At 42.7% G+C, this 18,706-nt stretch overlaps 1 protein-coding gene and 1 long non-coding RNA gene across 8 annotated transcripts in view; one reads left to right on the top strand and one right to left on the bottom strand.

Moving 5' to 3' along the window:
• Window positions 1-3,956, bottom strand: part of LPO (lactoperoxidase) — a 27,500-nt gene extending 23,544 nt beyond the window's left edge. The window contains exon 1 of one of the 3 annotated variants that reach the window (XM_038547869.1): window positions 3,896-3,956. The gene's annotated coding sequence lies outside the window, so the exon portion shown is untranslated. Of the gene's footprint in view, window positions 1-2,892; window positions 3,111-3,895 lie in introns of those variants that run through there. The other 2 variants (XM_038547870.1, XM_038547868.1) reach the window with 2 other exon arrangements.
• Window positions 1-18,706, top strand: part of LOC111097404 — a 26,886-nt gene extending 8,180 nt beyond the window's left edge. For 3 of the 5 annotated variants that reach the window (XR_005364587.1, XR_005364589.1, XR_005364585.1), the window contains 3 exons: window positions 376-534; window positions 8,700-8,929; window positions 18,084-18,706. This is a non-coding gene — a long non-coding RNA (uncharacterized LOC111097404). Of the gene's footprint in view, window positions 1-375; window positions 535-5,519; window positions 5,566-8,699; window positions 8,930-13,825; window positions 14,570-18,083 lie in introns of those variants that run through there. The other 2 variants (XR_005364588.1, XR_005364586.1) reach the window with 2 other exon arrangements.

The following is an 18,706-nucleotide window of genomic DNA, read 5'->3' as shown; positions in this document are numbered from 1 at the left end:
TGCATTCACTGGTTGGATTCCAGAAACACCCCAAGAAGAACATCTCAGACTGGCTGTCCCCTCTGTATCTATTAGAAGCTTCCTAAGAGAAATTATGGTTCTGGATCTTTGCCTGAGAGGCCACCCAGGTGGTCTTCTGGACACCCTCCGGATACTCTCCCCTTGAATTAGGCCAGCCCAGAAGAGAACTGTGTATCTAGAGGTAATTTCAGTCCACACTCCCCCAGTCTTTCCCTCTGTCCTTTTATGATTCCCTTACCAACTTTTATCTTGTATGAATATATAGTTTGTAAGCTAACTTAGAAAAAAAAGGCAAAGTATAAATATATACCTTTCTGGCCAAGATTCTTCCTGGCACTTTTATTTTTTTTCCAGGAGGAGTTCTCAAATAATTGGCCCTCAGTGAGATCCTGTCTTACACTTCTATGACCCCAAGTAGAACCATAATCCTCCTCTTTGTGACTTGAGGAGACCATTGAGCCAGCAGAAATCTGCCCTTTCAGGAACACAAAGATGATGGCTTTGGAGTAAAAGGTATTTTTAAAAATTCTGGTAAAAGCTTCTAACATAAAATTTACTATCTTAACCATTTTTAACCATCCAGTACAGTAGGGACAAGTATATTCACATTGTTGTACAACAGATTTCTAGAACTATTTCATCTTGCAAAACTGAAACTTTATACCCACTGAAGACCAACTCCCTTTTCCCTCTTCTCCTAGCCCCTGGCAACCACCATATCATTGATTTTTAAAGAGGGCTGATGGCCGCACAAGTATTCATTATACTACTCTTTCAATGACTAATAATAGATTAAAAACAAAAAGTAAAACGTTAGTCTATGGAAAAAAGGCATCATCTGAGATAGATTGAGGAAGAAAAATATAGCTGAAGACATGACAGTTGAGAAATCTGAACAGGAGAAACAACTTTGATGTTCATTTGTCTTCTTTCCTTGGAATCCCCTTTATACTCCCCTCAGTGGGAAGTAGGAGAGGGACCTCAAGGCCAAAGCCAAATTATTTTCCATGTCTTGGCCAACTTCCCTGGTACATGTGAAGGAAGGATGTAGGACAGAAAGCAGAGCCAGGCAAGCAAGTTCATGCCACTGCCCTGGAAAAAAGGTGTGCTAAAAGATCCTGGAGGATCTTTGGACCTTGTGGGGACACTGTAGCTGGAGCCAAGCAGAGCAGAGAGTGGAGGACATAGGGCTTCAGAGTGTTAAGAGGCCAGCAAAAGGCTTCTTTGATGTTTGGATATTTATCAACATTCTTATCATCATGCTAAATGAAGAAATCATTTTCCAAGCCCTTTGGAAGCCTGGAAACTTCCTTGTGGCATGAAGCATTATCTGGAGACAGAGTCACAGTCTCTGCCTCTCTGATGGCAGGCTGGTCCATAATTCCTTGCCTCCACTCACACTGTCTTATGCAGAGCCCTCCCTGCTTGATGTATTATTCATTCTTCAACAACCAGGCCAAATGCCACCTTCTCTATGAAGTATAGCAGATTTCTCCAAGCAAAGTTAAGTCATTCATTTTCCTGTCCTGCCATAGTACTCTAGTCATATCACATATCACTGTTTTCATGTTCTATTCCCCTATCAGACCCTGAGCTCCCCAACAGCTATTTACTTTTGTTTTTTCCCATGCCCAAGCCTATTGTTGGTACATAATAGGTGTTGGGTATATGCTGAATGAATGAAACTCCAAAGGCAGAGAAGTTCAGCATCTGGAGGATGCAGAGGGTGAGGGTTGTGATAGTCCCTTAGCCCACACCTTAATGTGCCTGCTATTCACCTGGGACTTTGTTAAATGCACATTCTAACTCAGAAGGTCATAGAAGGGGCTGGAGAGCCTGTACTTCCAACAGGCTCCCAGGAGATGCTGATGCTGCTGGTCTGTAGACCACACTCTGAGTGCAAAGGCCTACCAGAGACGGCTTTCAGATTTGCTGAGAAGTCACCAAGACAGGCTGCAGGAACACCTGAGAAGGAAAGGAATCAGTAGGATTCTTTTCCATAAGTGACAAGAGCTCTTTGAGGGTGGTGGGTGAGCCAGCAGGAAAACCAACAAACACACCATCATCCCTTGAGCAGCTCCAGGATCAAGAGGAAAATAGTGAACAGAAAATACTTATCAAGATCTTTTCAGAAGAAACAATCCCCCACCTCAGCCACAGGGTTTGGGACACCCAATCACATAAAACACAGTATGATTCAACCTTCATTCTTCCAATGTGAAACCCATCTAATATTGCTCCAATTCATATGTCTTATGGAGATTCAAGTGTCTGCAAGGGCACTGAAAGCACCTGGGACTAGACATTCAGGGCTAACTAGATGTTCAGATATGCTATAAATAGCAGACATTCGATGCTGGAAACAAGATAAAAATCTGAGAGCCCTGGCTCAGCAAACCCTTAAAACACTGCAAAGTTTTCACTGTAGTTTAGAATAACATGATAGCACATTGGTCTCAAGAATGCCATATGGAGCATGTGGCATTCTTGAGATGTTACTATTCTGTTACTATTTATCTGTTACTATTTATCTGTTACTGTTACTATTTATCCCCAACTCTGTGTGTTATCTCTTAGGCTTCAGTTTCTAAATGGACGGATGAGAGGTCCATGGTACTTTCTAGCCCTAAGAGTTTATGATTCTGTGCCTGTTTTCAGACTCAGAAAAGCTGCCTTGCCCCTCAATGGATTTAATCACATTCTCTCTTATGCCAAACAGGGATGAATTGCCATAGTGGCAGCCAAATCTGGCACCAGAAAATAGCCAATGAAGACAAATCTAAATGCAGTAGCAAGATTCTGAGAAGCCTTTAGGAAATTTCATCATCAACTTTGCAGAAGTCAGGAAAGATTAAAGTTAATGAATCTTACCTGCCAAGTGCCTTGGCCTCTGGTGGCAGCCAGCAGAGTTGTTCTGCTTGGAGGAGCTGGTGTTTTATAGCTTCCACCAAGAATTTATTTCTGGGAAAGGCCCAGAAGGAAAGATTTTGAGGGGCTAATGTGGCTAGGAGGAGACATTCAGGTTCAGCAGGAAACACCCTATGACTCCAGGCAAATGCACAAGGAAACTGCGGTGATTGGTTGACGCAATATCACTGACTGAGTAAAGTAGAACCCCTTCTTCCCATTTTCAAGGTTAAATACATGGTCTGCTGTAGTCATGGAAGGCAAAACTCCAAACTTCTGAGCATGCTTGTTCCTCTTAAGCCCTTTGTGGGATCTGAATAGCTCTTAAAATTAGGAACAATTGAATGGCTCTCTTCCCCATTCATTTATTCACTGCCCCTTTGATCATTCCCTTACTTTTCATCCTACTTTGTAGGAGCAGATAGATTTGTCTTTTTGGATTTAAAGCAATTTTAAAATGCTGACTTTTTTTTTTTTTTTTGTCAAAATTTCAAACTAGTGTCCCCTTTTTGGCCACCAAAGAGGTGAGAACTCTGGACTTGTTGCCAGAGTGGTAGATTAAGTCCCTGCTTCTGTCATTATATGGTTCTGGGCAAGTCATTCCATCTTCTGGTATGTCACATTCTCTAGTTACAAAATTTATAGTTGGTTTAGATGATTATTATGAGTCTATGACTTCATGTCTTCTATAGTGTGGCCCATTAAAAAATACCAATTATCTGAGATTCAAAGCCCAAATATGATATTATATACTACCCCTATCCCCAATGAGTTTGAAATTTCAAGTTCATTAGATCCACACAGGAAGGAAACAGGAAGGTTCGGAGAAAATAAAATTTCATCCCATTGTAGTTTACAGACAGACAATTTAAAACATAAGCTCTTAATGAAATTATACCTAGGGGTTGAAACTACTTTGGGATACTGTCAGAAATTCAACAACCAAACATCAAATCCCTGGGTTTACCTTCCAAAAACTGATATCCCTTTTCTCCAGCTGATGGAGTGTAGTCAAAAGCTGCTCCTCTTGTGATTTGCCCAGGCAAATGAACTGGGAATCTCAGAAAAAGGCAGCTGTCCAGGAAACATGAGTGTGGGACGTCAGCCTCCTCTTGTTTTCTTTGAAAGACATTTCTGCTTCTCAGCCAAGCATTGCTTTCTTTTTCTTTTTCTTTTTCTTTTTCTTTTTCTTTTTCTTTTTTTTGACCATTCTCTGAACTTTGGAACATGCTTCTTAAGGCTCTTGCTTCTGAGTTTTATGCTTTATGGGTTAACAAAGCTGTGTCTTTGGATGAATCCTGACCTAGTTGATTTTAATTGATTCGAGATGGAACTTTCTTCTAGAAAACCTGTGGGATAACACCACTTTCCTATGTGCAATGTACAGTGAACTTCTGGAGTCAGGGTAATAGCACAAGTCAGATTTGACTATCTCTGGGCCTTTTTTTTTTTTTAAGCTTTTATTTATTTATTCATGAAAGACACACAGAAAGAGGCAGAGACACAGGCAGAGGGAGAAGCAGGATCCCTGCATAGAGCCTAATGCAGGACTTGATCCCAGGACCCCAAGATCACAACCAAAGCCAAAGGCAGACACTCACCACCGAGCCACCTAGGCACCCCTCTCCCTAGGTCTTGATCATCTTATGACAAGATATGATATGTCCTAGGCCTGACCTTTTTTGTAATGGGCAAGTATGGGGCAGTGTCAGCTACAGACCACTATGGTCCTTCCTTTGTTTTTGGCACAAAGTATACCTGGAGGCAGTCACAGTGGACATATAACTGGCTTGTGGCTAATTTGTGTTTTTAGAACTTAGCTGACATGTGATGACATATTTTCATGGACTTATCTCAATCTAGGTAAATCTGTTTAGCAGAGTTAGTTATCTCCCTATTAGGGAATGGCAAGCTGGACTGAGAAATGGAGACAGGAAGACAGGAAGTTTGGTAGAAAGCTAAAAAGGCCAACAGATTCTCTTATATAAGCACAGAGATTCCAAGGGTATTTTAGTAATAGAGCAGTAGCAGTTGGGAAATGAAGATAAAGTCCATCTGACCTCAGACATAGTTGGCTCTCCTTTATCACCTTCCAGAATTAGAATTCTGTTTTGTTTTTTTCTTTTTAAAGATTTTATTTATTTATTTATAAGAGACATAGAGAGAAGGCAGAGACACAGGCATAGGGAAAAGCAGGCTCCCTGCAGGGAGCCCAATGTGGGACTCGATGCTGGAACTCCAGGATCACATCCTGAGCTGAAGGCAGATGCTCAACTGCTGAGCCACCCAGGCATCCCCAGAATTAGAATTCTGAAGGCTGCACACAAAATCTTTGGCTGACCAAAGGAACACTCATGGTCAGTGACAAAGTGGCCACTCTGTTTCTATGAGGTGATCATGGCCCTCACCCTGTCCCATGGCCTCCCCACATCCCTATGATTTCAGATACCACCTTCCTTGGAAGCCTAGCCAGTCCCTTCCTCAGCTGTCTGTTTGCACCCATCTCCCAGTGTCTTGGCTGTCATTCAGACCTGAGCAGGTTATTTTTTTTCTTTCTTGGCTAAAATGCATTTCCTTTTGTTATTTCTCAGAACACCAAACAGACTTCTTGTCCCCAGCATGGCTCTGTATGCGAATGTAAGTTTTTTTTTTTTTTTAAGATTTATTTATTCATTTGAGAGAGAGAGAACACAGAGAGGAGGGGTAGAAGGAGAGGGAGAGAGAGGATCTCAAGCAGACTCCCTGCTGAGTATAGAGCATGATGCAGGGCTCTATCTCATGACCCCACGATTATGACTTGAGCTGAAATCAAATCTTAACCGACTGAGCCACCTAGGCACCCCTCCATATGCCAATGTTTACCCTGTCTGTGCCTCATCCATTTGTTCTGCCTTAGAGAAGGAGGAACCCAGGTACTCTGGTTTAAGCTACCCTGGCTTCTAGAGTGGGGTAGAGATGATTAAGCTTCTCTGAATGCTGTATCTGGGCAGCATGGGCCCTTGGGAGGGATGGCACATTGTCAGGCAGCCCCCTTCAGAGCAAGGAGGGATTTGTGGAAGATAAAAATGTCTGGGATAATTTGTGTGCGTCCCTTAGCAGGCTTCATTGTCTCTCTAAGTATTTTGTAGTGGAGGATTCATTGGATTTTTGGTGGTTCCTGAGATTGACATAATATAACCCTGAATGGCAAACTTAGTATCAATGAGTTTTTCTAACTAGTCACAGCACAGCTGAGAACTAAAGGGCTGGGTCTTGTTCAGGGCCTTCCCAGGAATCTGGTGGAGTGGGAAGAATATTATCCCTTCTTTCTCTTCATCAAATGAAAATCCTTTTTTTTCTTTTTCTGTCAAGGCCATTCTCCTATTTCCCACTAGTGTTCTATCTCTCCTTCCTTCCTCTTAATCTCTTGTCTTCTTGGATATTCATTGAGCACCTGGCCTTATGAATGTCTCAGTATTTTTTTTTTCCTCTTCTTACTCTCAATCTTCTCTCTTCTTAGCTTGCAAATTATGAATTTTGGTAGGTTTGCTTCAGATGAAAAAGGCATCAGATCTGTTCCCTGCCTTGGCAGTGTAATGTAGGGATAAGGCTAGGAGAAGCCATAGATCTAAGAGTTCAGCCAACTCAGTATGCCCCCAAATAAATCCAGTATGGTTGGGGTAGAGATGGGGAGATAAGCTAACTGTCATATATGTCATGAATAAACTCAGGATCAGGGCAGCCTTGGTGGCTCAGTGTTTTAGCACCACCTTCAGCCCAGGGCATGATCCTGGAGACTCGGGATCGAGTCCCACATTGGGATCCCAGCATGGAGCCTGCTTCTCCCTCTGCCTGTGTCTCTGCCTCTCTCTCTCTCTCTCTGTGTGTGTGTGTTCTCTCATGAATAAATAAATAAAATCTTAAAAAAAATAAACTCAGGATTTTCAACAAAAGCAACCTTAAATTATTATCACTGTTATGTGAGGAGTCTGTTGAGGTATGCTTTGTGGTAAATCCACAGAGAAAATATCACTCAATAAGTGCTCCCTGTTGCTCAAGCAAACATGCGTATGAACATGCACACACACCGGGATCCCTGGGTGGCGCAGCGGTTTAGAGCCTGTCTTTGGCCCAGGGCGCGATCCTGTAGACCCGGGATCGAATCCCACATTGGGCTCCCGGTGCATGGAGCCTGCTTCTCCCTCTGCCTGTGTCTCTGCCTCTCTCTCTCTCTCTCTCTCTCTCTCTCTGTGTGACAATCATAAATAAATAAAAATTAAAAAAATTAAAAAAAAAAAAGAACATGCACACACATACACGAAACATGAAGGAACAAGTGGAAAAGTAAGGAGCACTGGAGTAAGACTCAGCAAGCCAGGTTCTAGTCTTAGCTTGTTGACCTTGGGGAAGTCACTCTTCATTTGCAGGCCTCAGTTTACTTATCTGAAAAGAGAGGTGGATCCACTCAATAACTGGTGCTTTCTGATGGCTCTGATGTTTAGCATTCCGTCATCAGATCCAGTAGGTCTTGGTACCAGTTTGCTTCTGCCCCTTTGTACAATCCTGTACAAATCCCAGATCCTCAGGTTCTCTTTGCACAAATAGGGGACCAGAATCCTATATTATTTACTTTCAGGGTCAGCTGGGAGGGGGTTTTCTTTAGTTCTGAGGAACAACTGAAATTAAAGAATGAGAGGAATCTTGTTGAGAAAGGGTAAGAAAATTTCTGCTGGGAATGTGGTCATTCTCTCAGTCACCCAAGTTAGAAACCAGAGAGTCCTAGGTGTTTTTACTCTTCTCCTCCTCCTCTTTCGGTTCTCCTCTCCCTCCTCCTCCTTTCCCTACTTCTCCTTCTCCTCCTCCTCCTTTTCTTTCTTTTTCTTTTCCTTCTGTCTCACATCTTGGTCACCAACTCTTATCCATTTGTCCTTCATAAATTTCTTGCATCTGTCACTTCCTTGCCTTCCTCACATTCTGGTTCTGCACTGAATTACCTGTTTTGCTCCAGTGTCACACCTTCTCACTGGTCTCCGTGCCACCCCTTCTCTCCATCCCCGCCCTCCTCTACACTAGAGTTTTCACCACAGAACTCCCACTACACAAAGGACAAAGTCTCAGGTTTTAGCCAAGTTTCTATCCTGCCTCCCCTTCTATCTTTCTCAGCCCATCACACATCACTCCTCTACCTAGGTTCTCCATTCCAACCAAACTCACCTACTCCTTTTTCTCCAACATGCTATGCACATTCCTGCTCCTGTGCTTTTCCTTCGGCTGTCCTCCATGTCTCTTTTGTTCTCTCCATTCTTGTCCAAGTCCAATGTTCAGCTCAAGCCCTATCTTTTCTATGAAGACTTTCCTACCCGCCAAGCTCCCGAAAGCACTGCCAATTGGTTCTTTCCCCTTTGCTTTTCCTACTTATGATCTCTTTATGCATTTTTCTGTTGCCAAAATTAGATTATCAATATCTTACGAGCTCTAAATTATATTGGGAAATCATTAATATTTGTTTTGATTAGAAAGATGATGACAGTGATATGTAACTGTAAGTGGCTTACATTAGTCATTCAAGTTCAAGTTCTTGACTGTCAATCCTAAAGTTGGTGTCTGGAAACCATTTCCTGGCCTGATTCAAAGACTGTGACTATTTAAGGTGTAGCTTGAGGAAATCAATTCTGGGTTTTTCTCTTTTCTCCTTCACTTCCCCCAACTTAGAGCCCCACTGCCCATCCTAAGCTACACAGAAATAGAGCCAAATGATCATAAGGAACATCTGAGTCTTGGTCCTTTTATAGTTGGGAGAAAACAGCAGCTTGAATCCGTTTCTCAACTTTAAGGCGGAACTTCAACGCCTATTTCCCAGATGGCTGAAGAAACTTTCAGAAACAGCAGGACCCACGTGCCCCCAATCTTGCAGAGTTGCATCCGTAGGTGTCTGTGCTGGATGGAGGACATCTCTGAGAAGGCGCCGTGCTCCCCTGCTGACTAGCCCACCACTCGTGGGTGGTGCCTGCTGGGTGCCAAGGTGTGTACTTCCCAGACTAACTGTAAGTGGATGAGTTCTCACTACTTCTTGCTGGGGCCCCACCCAGATGATTTGGGGGTGTGCAAGGATACCATGCCCTGGAAGATTGTTGTAGAGGCTAGAATAGGGTGAGGTGCTTAAGCCAACTCTGTAATAGCATCCTTCCCACTCTGGTGGGAACCTGGGGTGGTGCCTGTCATTCTTCTTACAGTGTTAAAAGGGGACAGAGGTCTGGAGAGGGCAGTGAAAGAATCTTTACTGTTCTATCTTCTTGTTTTTCTCTCAAGAAATACAGACTTTTTGGGATGCTGTAGGATGTTCTTCTACTCTGCAAACAACAGGGCATGGGCAAGGCTTTTTATTTTTATCTTTTTATTTTTTTAAAGATTGTATTTATTTATTCATGAGAGACACACATAGAGAGAGAGAGAGAGAAGGAGAGAGGCAGGGACACAGGCAGAGGGAGAAGCAGGCTCCATGTAGGGAGTCCAATGTGGGACTCAATCCCGGGTCTCCAAGGACCACATCCTGGGCTGAAGGCAGCCCTAAACCGCCGAGCCACTGGGGCTGCCCGGGCAAGGCTTTTTAAACATCACCTCTGTGTACCTCAAACAAAATAGGACTTTGAGCAGGTACCCCTGGAAAAACCCGAGATCCTACAATTTCTTTAATAGTATCCCATTTTTAAATGGAATTTTTTAAGTTCTATTTTTTAAAAGATTTTTTAAAAAATTATTCATGAAAGACACACACACAGAGGCAGAGACACAGGCAGAGGGAGAAGCAGGCTCCTTGCAGGGAGCCCAATGCAGGACTCGATCCCTGGATCCCGGGATCATGACCCCAGCCAAAGGCAGATGCTCAATCACTGAGCCACCCAGGTGCTCCTTTAATAGAATTTTTATTTCAGAACAGTTTTGGATTTACAGTATTACTGCAAAGATAGTACAAATTTCCATATACCCATCCTTATCCCCATACCCATACCCAGGATCCAGGATGTTACATCTTATGTCACTGTGGTACGTTTGTCACAATTAATCAACCCACATGGTTACATTATTATGAACCAGAAGTTTGAGATCTTGCATTTTAACTTTAAAAAGCTTTCCTTTTGTGTCCTATTCCAGAAGTTAACTGTGTTGGTTTTTATATAAAAATTTTAAATTTACTTAACATCAAGCTGAAACAGACACCCCAATATGAGCCACATTAGCCTGTGCCCTATGTTCTCTGGGCTACTCTTGCTCCCCTGGAGAAGTGTCCAACTAGTTTGGGCAGTTGGAGTCACAGAGGTTGAGCTTGGAGTGGGATCAGAAGATCTCACTGAGTGGGTCCTAACAATCCAGGTCAGTAGCTGTCACTTGGTCACTTGGTCACTTGGCCTCTGAGCCTGGGCTACCTCCACTGGCAAAAGGGAGTGAAAGCAGCAGCCTGTATCATCGGGTGCTGCGAGGGACACCTGAGGTCATGTGTGCAGACACATAAAGCATGAGTCACATGTACGAGATGGTTATCAAGATGAGTTCTTAGCCATGGTGGGTGAGCAGCCACTGCAGCGTGAGCTTGTCCTTGAGACATCACATTTTGTGCTCCCTTGGCATCTTCTAAATCTCCACTTATAATCCCTGGGTGGCGCAGCAGTTTAGTGCCTGCCTTTGGCCCAGGGGGCGATCCTGGAGACCCGGGATCGAGTCCCACATCGGGCTCCCGGTGCATGGAGCCTGCTTCTCCCTCTGCCTGTGTCTCTGCCTCTCTCTCTCTCTCTGTGTGACTATCATAAATGAATAAAAATTTAAAAAAATAATAATAAATAAATCTCCACTTATAGTCCCAAGGAGGGTCCAAAGCTGAAACTAAGAAAGGAAGCTGCTTAAATCCTGTGTCCTCATTGCTGAGTTGCATGTCACAGAGGTGAAAGAGGGAAATGGCAAAAAAATTTTTTTTTGGCTTTTACTGTTGGACTTCCTGTACGTCTTAGTGACTGTGGGGACACCCCCTCCCCAAATGGCCTGCCTACTGTCTGATGAGAAAGAGAGAGGTAAAGGGAACCAGAAGGACCATCCTGTCCCCCAAGAAGCCAGCTCTTGGTTTTGGGAGATGTGGATGTTCATGGCCTAGGGACAGCAGCTGGCCCAGATAGCTGCCCTTGAACCCAGCAACCTGGGCTAATGGCTCCCACCTCTCAGAAGTCCCTGTGGGCCTGGCTTCTGCAAAGCTGGTGATGCCTGTCTCCTGGAAAATAGCTTTGCAGGGTTTCCTAGCCTTACATCTTAAAACCAGCCTGCAATGCCAATAGCAACCTATGTTTTCTCTCTTCTCTTTTGACTGCAGACCCTATGAGGCCCACCTAAATCAAAATACCTGGGCCCCTGAGTTGATGGCCTCACCATTACCCTCTCCTGTTCAAACCCTGGAATTTCCCCCCTGGACTCTAGCCCACTCCCTGGGGCACTGCTACTCCTGATAATTTAATTCAGTTCAGTACAATTCAAATAATTATGCATTGAGCAATTGTTTGGGTTACCTGAGGATACAAAGATAAATTGAGTCTGGGTTCTTCCTCTTAGGAAGTTCACTGGTTAGTGGAGCAGAAAAACATATAAAAAGATAATTGTTCATTTATTGAGCAAGTGCCTACCATGTGCTGGGCTCTTAAGTTCTGGGGATGCTTTGTGACTCAAGATTGATAGGATTTCTACCTTCATGGAACTTGACAGTGATTTTTAAAAATTACAAGTTAAAAAAAAAGATTTTATTTATCTATTTGAGGGTAAGAGAGAGCACAAATGGGGGGCCAAGGGGGAGGGAGGAGCAGGCTCCTCACTGAGCAGAGAGCCCAATGTGGGGCTCAATCCCAGGACCCCAGGACCATGACGTGAGCTGAAGGCAGATGCCCAACTGAGTGAGCAACTCAGGCACCTTTGTATCACACTTTTAATTGTGTAACTACAACTGTGAAAATGGCAGACAATAAGGGAACATATGCTCTGAAGGCATGTGGCAGGGGCCTAACATAGATGAGGGTAAAGGAAGCTGCCCTGAGCAAGGGGATATTTGAGGCAAGTATGAAGGGAAGTGGGCTTAAGTAGGGACATAGAGGAGTAGAAGGAAGATGTCAGACAGAGGTGGCACACACTGAGAACAGCCTTGTGCATTAGGAAGACAGTGGAGGGACATATGACCCAGACTGATGGGACTGTGGGCAGATCACCCAGAAACAGCCGTCAATCTGCCTACTTTCTTCCTTTAGGCCTGTGCCCACCTGCCAAGACACCTGCCAGGGCCAATCTCACAGGCCTCCCCTAACACTGGCATCTTTCCAGGCTCTCATCAGTAGCGCATCATGGTCCTCACTAGATTTTGCTTCCTTCCTATTCACGGGCCCTTCTCTGATCCCCTGAAGTGCCATGAATGTCCAGGCTCTCTCCAGCCCCAAGGTCTAGGACCAAGTCTCTGCCATCTCCACAAACCCTTCCCTATGTGACTCTGTCACAAGAGAGGATATTGGTGATGAGCAGGTAAGAAAAACAGGAATCACTGTCTCTGATTCTATCCTCCTGGAATTTATTAAATCTACAAAATAAAACTCTATAGCCTCAGATTAGGGCTCTGCAACTCTTGCTCACAGCTGCATCCGGAGCAAGAGATCATGGCTCTAACAAGCCCAGTTTGGATTATTCATGTTTGTGGGATATTTTCAATGTGTCACACAAGCCTAGATTTCCTTGCTATTTTTGTCTTTTGGAAAATTCTCCAAGAAACCCATGGTGGAAGTTCCTCTTTTCAACATAATTATGTTGTAGCACAGTAGGTTGATGGAGCTCAAGAAATCAATAATGTAGCTATTTTTAGAGCACAATGGAAGTCACTCTGCAAAAGGATGGAAAGAAAATGCCAACTCCCTAGGAAAGGGAGTGAGTGTAAATGTAGACTCTTAAAACAGGGAAATGTTTTGACCTTGTGTTGTTTACCATGTAAACACAGTGGGAGAATCACTGTCAACCTGGCTTTGTCCCATCCTGATTTATATTTGTTGGACTCTTGAAAAAAAGGAAGCTTAGAGTTTGAAATACATTTAGGAAGCTTCTGTTCTGGTTCAGTAGTTCCCAAAGACTGTCTGATTTAGTGGGAAGCTTGTTAAAAATACACATGTCCAGGCCTTGCTTGCTTCTGATCTACAGAATTTGAATCTCTGGCATTGGAGCTAAAGAAGCCTTATTTCTAATAAATCTCCTGGGTGAGTCTGACATGCACCAGGTTTGGAAACGAATAACCTAGTTGAACTTTCTACCTATCATTGGATTTCCCACTGCATTCCGTATACTCAGAGTGTGGTCCAAGGACCTGCAGCACTGTAATCTTCTAGGAGCTGTTTATCAATACAGAATCCCAAGCCCTATCCCAAACTTACCAACTCAGAATCTTCATTTTTCACAAGATCATCAGGTAATACCTATTTACATCAAAGCTGGAGAAGCACCACTCTTCCTCATCCTTGACCATCCTTGATCATCCTTGATGGCCACCAAGTCACAGCTTAAAACCCCTGGGTTGGGGACCTCATTGCTTTACATAGCAACCTGCTTCTTTGCTGGGTGCTTCTCTCTTTTCCTTTTTTTTCAATTAAAGTTTAGTCGACAGATCAGCTGGTTCTAATTATTGAGCAGCTTTTTTTAAAATAGTGAGTTCTCATTCACCATTCACTTGTATTTTCTATAAATATGGATATGGGCACATTCTAAATATGGATATAAATATGGGCACATTCTAAAAAGGTGACCAAGATAGACACAATCACATTATTACAATTTCAGCTATTTCTTTATTGCAGTTCACAGAGTGAGAACCTTTCTTAACAGAAATGTATTTTCTTCTTTCTCTGTTTTCACACAGGCCAGTGTGAGGCTAAGAATGTCTTTCATATGGGACGCCTGGGTGGCCCAACAGTTGAGCGTCTGTGTTTGGCATGATCTTGGGTTCAGGGATCAAGTCCCACATCGGGGTCCCTGTGATGAGCCTGCTTCTCCCTCTGCCTTTGTCTCTGCCTCTGTCTCTGTGTCTCTCATGAATAAATTAAAAAACCCTTAAAAAAAAAAAAAAGAATGTCCCTCATAAAACCCTACCCAGGGCTGTAAGTTGCTAACACAGTCCAACATCCTGAATTTTCTCCACCATCCTCCTGATGCAACAGCCTGCATGGTATATGGTCCCTCCTCAAGGGTATATTGGTTTAACTCCTTGCTGTTCAAAGTGTGGTCCATGGATCAGCAACACTGGCATCATCTGGGAGTTTGTTAAAACTGTAGACTCTTGGTCCCCCACCCTAGACCTACTGAATTGGAATCCTCATTTGAACAAGATCCCTAGATTTTTTAATTTCCCATTAAATTTCAAGAGGCAGATAAACCAAGTATATCACAACCACCCAAAAAGGATTGCTGACTTTCCAGCCCATGACCAAGCCCATCTCTTCAGATCAGCCAATTCCATCAGTTTAAGATCTGTTCATTGCAACAGTCATACTTATTGCCACCAAATTCTGCATTACCTAGCATGTATTTGCTGGGTCCAAGTCACCAAAAATCCAACTCAAGTTAGCCTAATTAATAGGGAAATTTTCAAGTTGGATGCTAGATACACAAGTAGCCATTATACTATTTGTTCCATATTTCTATTGTAACTTTTTTCATTGAAGTAAAATACACTCAACATAAAATTTAACATTTTAATCTTTTAAGTGCACATTTCAGTATTATGTGCGTTTACATTATTTTGCAACCAATGTCTGTTCCGTACTTTTGATCATCTGAAATATATATATAAAAGAAAAAACTCTAACAGGAAGTCTAGAGATAAGACAGTCTTCAGGGTTGACTTAACTCAATGACTCTGACTTCCTTTACCCTTCCTTTGGAGGTAAGATGGCACACAACCACATTCAGAGAAAGGCAGAGAATCTCACAGAAGAAAAAGAAGAGCTTTCCCAGAAATCTTGGCAAGACTCTTTTCACATGTCATTGATCTGAATTGGATCACATGCCAGTCTCTTAACTGGCAAAGAGATTTTAAACCTCATCAGATTATTGTCTTAGAAAGGTCACTCTAGTTTCAGTATGGAGAAGAATCGAGTGGGGACCAGAGACAGAGAGGTCGGGTGGTATCCAGTAGGCAAGAGCTACTGGATAGTGACCAGTGATCCTGGCAGTGGAGAGCCAGAACAAGATTCCAGAGATACTTATATGGCAGATTAACCTGACTGAGACCTTAACTCTATTTTCTTCTGTTGAAAGAATAAAAGTATTTTCCCCTCCACCCTCCCTCAAGAAAGCAATTAAAGCTTGTGTCTTGGTGGATTGAATTTTTCTTGCCTCCTGGGAAATTAACAACCCTTTGTTTTACACAAGAAAGCAAATAAGCCAACCATTCACCCACCCACCCACCAGGAGCAGCATTACCACCACCACCACTATACCCAACAAACCTAGCTCACAAAGGTTAGGGAACTCCATTGAGGTACTCAGTGCAGAAGGGACAGTAGAGAGGAAATGGCTTGGATTCTTGAAGCCTGAAGGGCTGGAGGGATTGCTAGTCACCTGGGAGATGCAGGGCCCAGAAACAGGGAACTGTAACTCCCACTCAGCTTTCCCAGATGGCACAGGACTTCTGATGAGTTGGTACATGGATACCTGGGACTAATCCCAAAGGCTGGCCATCCTGGGGACCAAGTTAGTCATGAGGAAGATGGGCTTGATGAGCACAAAGTAGCCCACTCCTGTGAGAGAGAAGGCCATGACTATCCCAGTAATGACGACAATGGAGTGGATGTCCTTCCAAGGCCCAGGGACATGACTCCAAGTCCAGCAAGCAGGAAGGGCTGCCAGTACCAGCTGACACTGGATTTCTCATCAGCTTTGCTGAGTGGAAACTTGGAGTGATCCAATTTAACCATGCACACTATTGTAATAATTCACATAATACAATTGAGAATAAATACGATGTATACCATGCTCTACCACCCAGCTTCACACTGTTTCCTCTGCCTGGATGCTCATTCTCCAGATATCCACATTGCTTGCTCCATCACCATCTTCAGGTAGTTACCTAAATATCACAGTTTCAGTGAGTGTTTTTATGCTTTCCCTTAAAAAACATTTCAAACTCTTCTCTTGGCATTCTTACCATCTTTCCTTGCTTTAATTTTCTTCATGGAGCTGACCACTCTATATTGTACCATGTTTTACTTTTTTCTTTACTATCTACCTGGACCATAATGTAAATTCCATGAAGTCAGAGACTGTATGTCCCTGGGGCTTAACACAGTGCCCCACACGTAGAAGACCAGCAATAAATATTTGTTAAGTTAATGAATGAATGAATTGATGAATTGTGGAATAAACTCATACCTACCACATTTTAGGGGCTTGGACAGCATTGCTAAGAATCCTTACTCAAAGCAAGTTGCATCACCCCCTAGTTTCAACCCCAGTAGCTGTGGCCAAATGATTTTTTTGAGAGAATAGCCAAAAACTCAACTCAAAATTATTATGTAGCTATGAATATAGACTTTCAAAAATTCATTGCTGATTCAAGGAAAGTCAGTGGGCTTTAATATGATTAAACTTGAAAGAAGCCTGCAGGTGGCAGAAAGTTCTGCTGCTTATTAGAATTTTTTGAAGACATTAATTTCTTTACATTTCTAGGAGGATACCAAGAAAGAAAGGAGCATGGAAGGCGAAGTTTAAAATCTCTATATTTCTAAAAATGGAAACTTCTTGGAGGGGGAGGGGCTGTAGAAGCTGATGTCATCAAGACTCCTACAATTCAGAACACTCCTATTGCTCCAAGCCTTGACACAACACTGAAGACCTGGGCTAACTTGTAGGGACTGTAGGGAAAATGGGGCTGCCCAAGATAAAAAGCAGTTAATAATCAAAAACTGAGTATATTTCTTGGGAAAAGGCATTTGAGATCTGACTAGGGCATATGAATGAACTGCTTCAGAAGCTGAGTACTGGGTACTGCTGACTTATCTTATTCTCTTACCAAGTCTGGTAATGTCAGTGTGCAAATAACCATGTGGTACCGCCTATTCCACCCGTGGGTACACTGCCTGGAAGAGACTAGGGAAAGATAGGGATGGCCTGAGTAAGTTGGCCTAGGTTTAGCTCCACTCCCATACCAGTGTTTCTTAGGATCACCTCCCTCAAACTTAATTATAACGGATGCTGTTGGTGCCCTGCCCCGGTCCCCTTGACCAGCTGCTGAGCATATTGACTGCCAACTGCTTACATGCACACCTATCTCAGGATTGCTCTTGGCTGATGGGTGTTCCCTAGCCCAGAGGTGCCTAAGAAGTTCCATTTTGCTTCTTTCAGGGAGTCAATTCTTTAATGATCCCTGATTGCTTTGTAATACAGAATGGTATGGTAGTTAGAAACCAGGGTCTGGGTATGGGAATAACTAATTGGCCTATCTTCAAGTCTGTTGATTCCTTCTTCTGCTAGTGCTAATGTCCTACTGAGGCTCTCCAGTGAATTTTTCACTTCCTTTATTGTTCTCTCTGACCCCACCAACCCCAGAATTTATATTCTTTTAAAAAATAAGTTATATTTCTTTTTTTTTAAGATTTTATTTATTTATTCATGATAGTCACACAGAGAGAGACAGAGAGGCAGAGACACAGGCAGAGGGAGAAGCAGGCTCCATGCAGGGAGCTCAACGTGGGATTCGATCCCGGGTCTCCAGGATCGCGCCCCAGGCCAAAGGCAGGCGCCAAACCGCTGCGCCACCCAGGGATCCCAATAAGTTATATTTCTTTATTGATAGTCTCTGTTTGGTGAGACATCATTCTCATACATGCCTTTAGTTCTTCAGACAGTTTAGTTCTTTGAACATATTTATATAAAAATTATTTTCATATAAACATTATACATATATGTCTATCTGTCTATCTGTCTATCATCTTATATACATATATATAGATGAGAGATTCAGGAATCATGTCTTTCCTGGATATACACACCACCCTGCACATGTGTGTTGCCTTCTAGAATTCCAAGATCATACCACAGCTTTTGAAAAGTTTCATGAACATTTATCAGTCTCCAGTTTTTCCTTTCAAGTTTTTTAGTTAGTTTCTTGTTTGTTTCAGGTATTATCATCACCTCAAATGGCTGCAGTATTCAACAAGTGCAATACTGAACAAAAGCAATGTTGGTGCTTTTGACATTCCCCCTCAGGGAAAAGGCTGTTCACTGTAAGCTTGAGCTGAGGAGAGGAAAGAAGGAACAGGACAATTAAGATGCCACACATCTCATTGTTCCTACTGAAATTTGGCTGTTTTGCTTGAATAAATGCTCTTTGGATTATTGCATGCTTTTGGTTAATTTCCAGATTTCTAAAAAAGTTGATTTGGATAAATGTTGCCATTTACTGCTTTTATGAAGAAGTCGGTTTTTGAGATTCTTCCTCCACCATTCCAGAAGTAGTTTTTTTTTTTTAAACTGTCTTTGTTTTCTATTTAACTGATTAATGCTCTTATATTTATTATTCTTTCCCTGCTTCTTACTTTGGTTTTAATTTTCTTCCTAGTAATTATTATTTCAATCTAAATTGAAATTTAGATTACTGATTTGAAAGGTTTTTGCTTATAGAAGCATTTTGTTTTACATTTTAAAAAGACTGATTGATTGATTTGAGAGAGAGAGCACAAGCTGGCAGAGCAGCAGGCAGAGGGAAGGGAGAAGCAGGCTCCCCGCTGAGCTGGGAACCTGA

The sequence above is a fragment of the Canis lupus genome, chromosome 9 (genome assembly GCF_011100685.1).
Source record: "Canis lupus familiaris isolate Mischka breed German Shepherd chromosome 9, alternate assembly UU_Cfam_GSD_1.0, whole genome shotgun sequence".
NCBI classification, from domain to species: domain Eukaryota; kingdom Metazoa; phylum Chordata; class Mammalia; order Carnivora; family Canidae; genus Canis; species Canis lupus.
The sequence above is the reverse complement of the archived record's forward strand: the minus strand, read 5'-3'. Positions and strand labels throughout refer to the sequence as shown.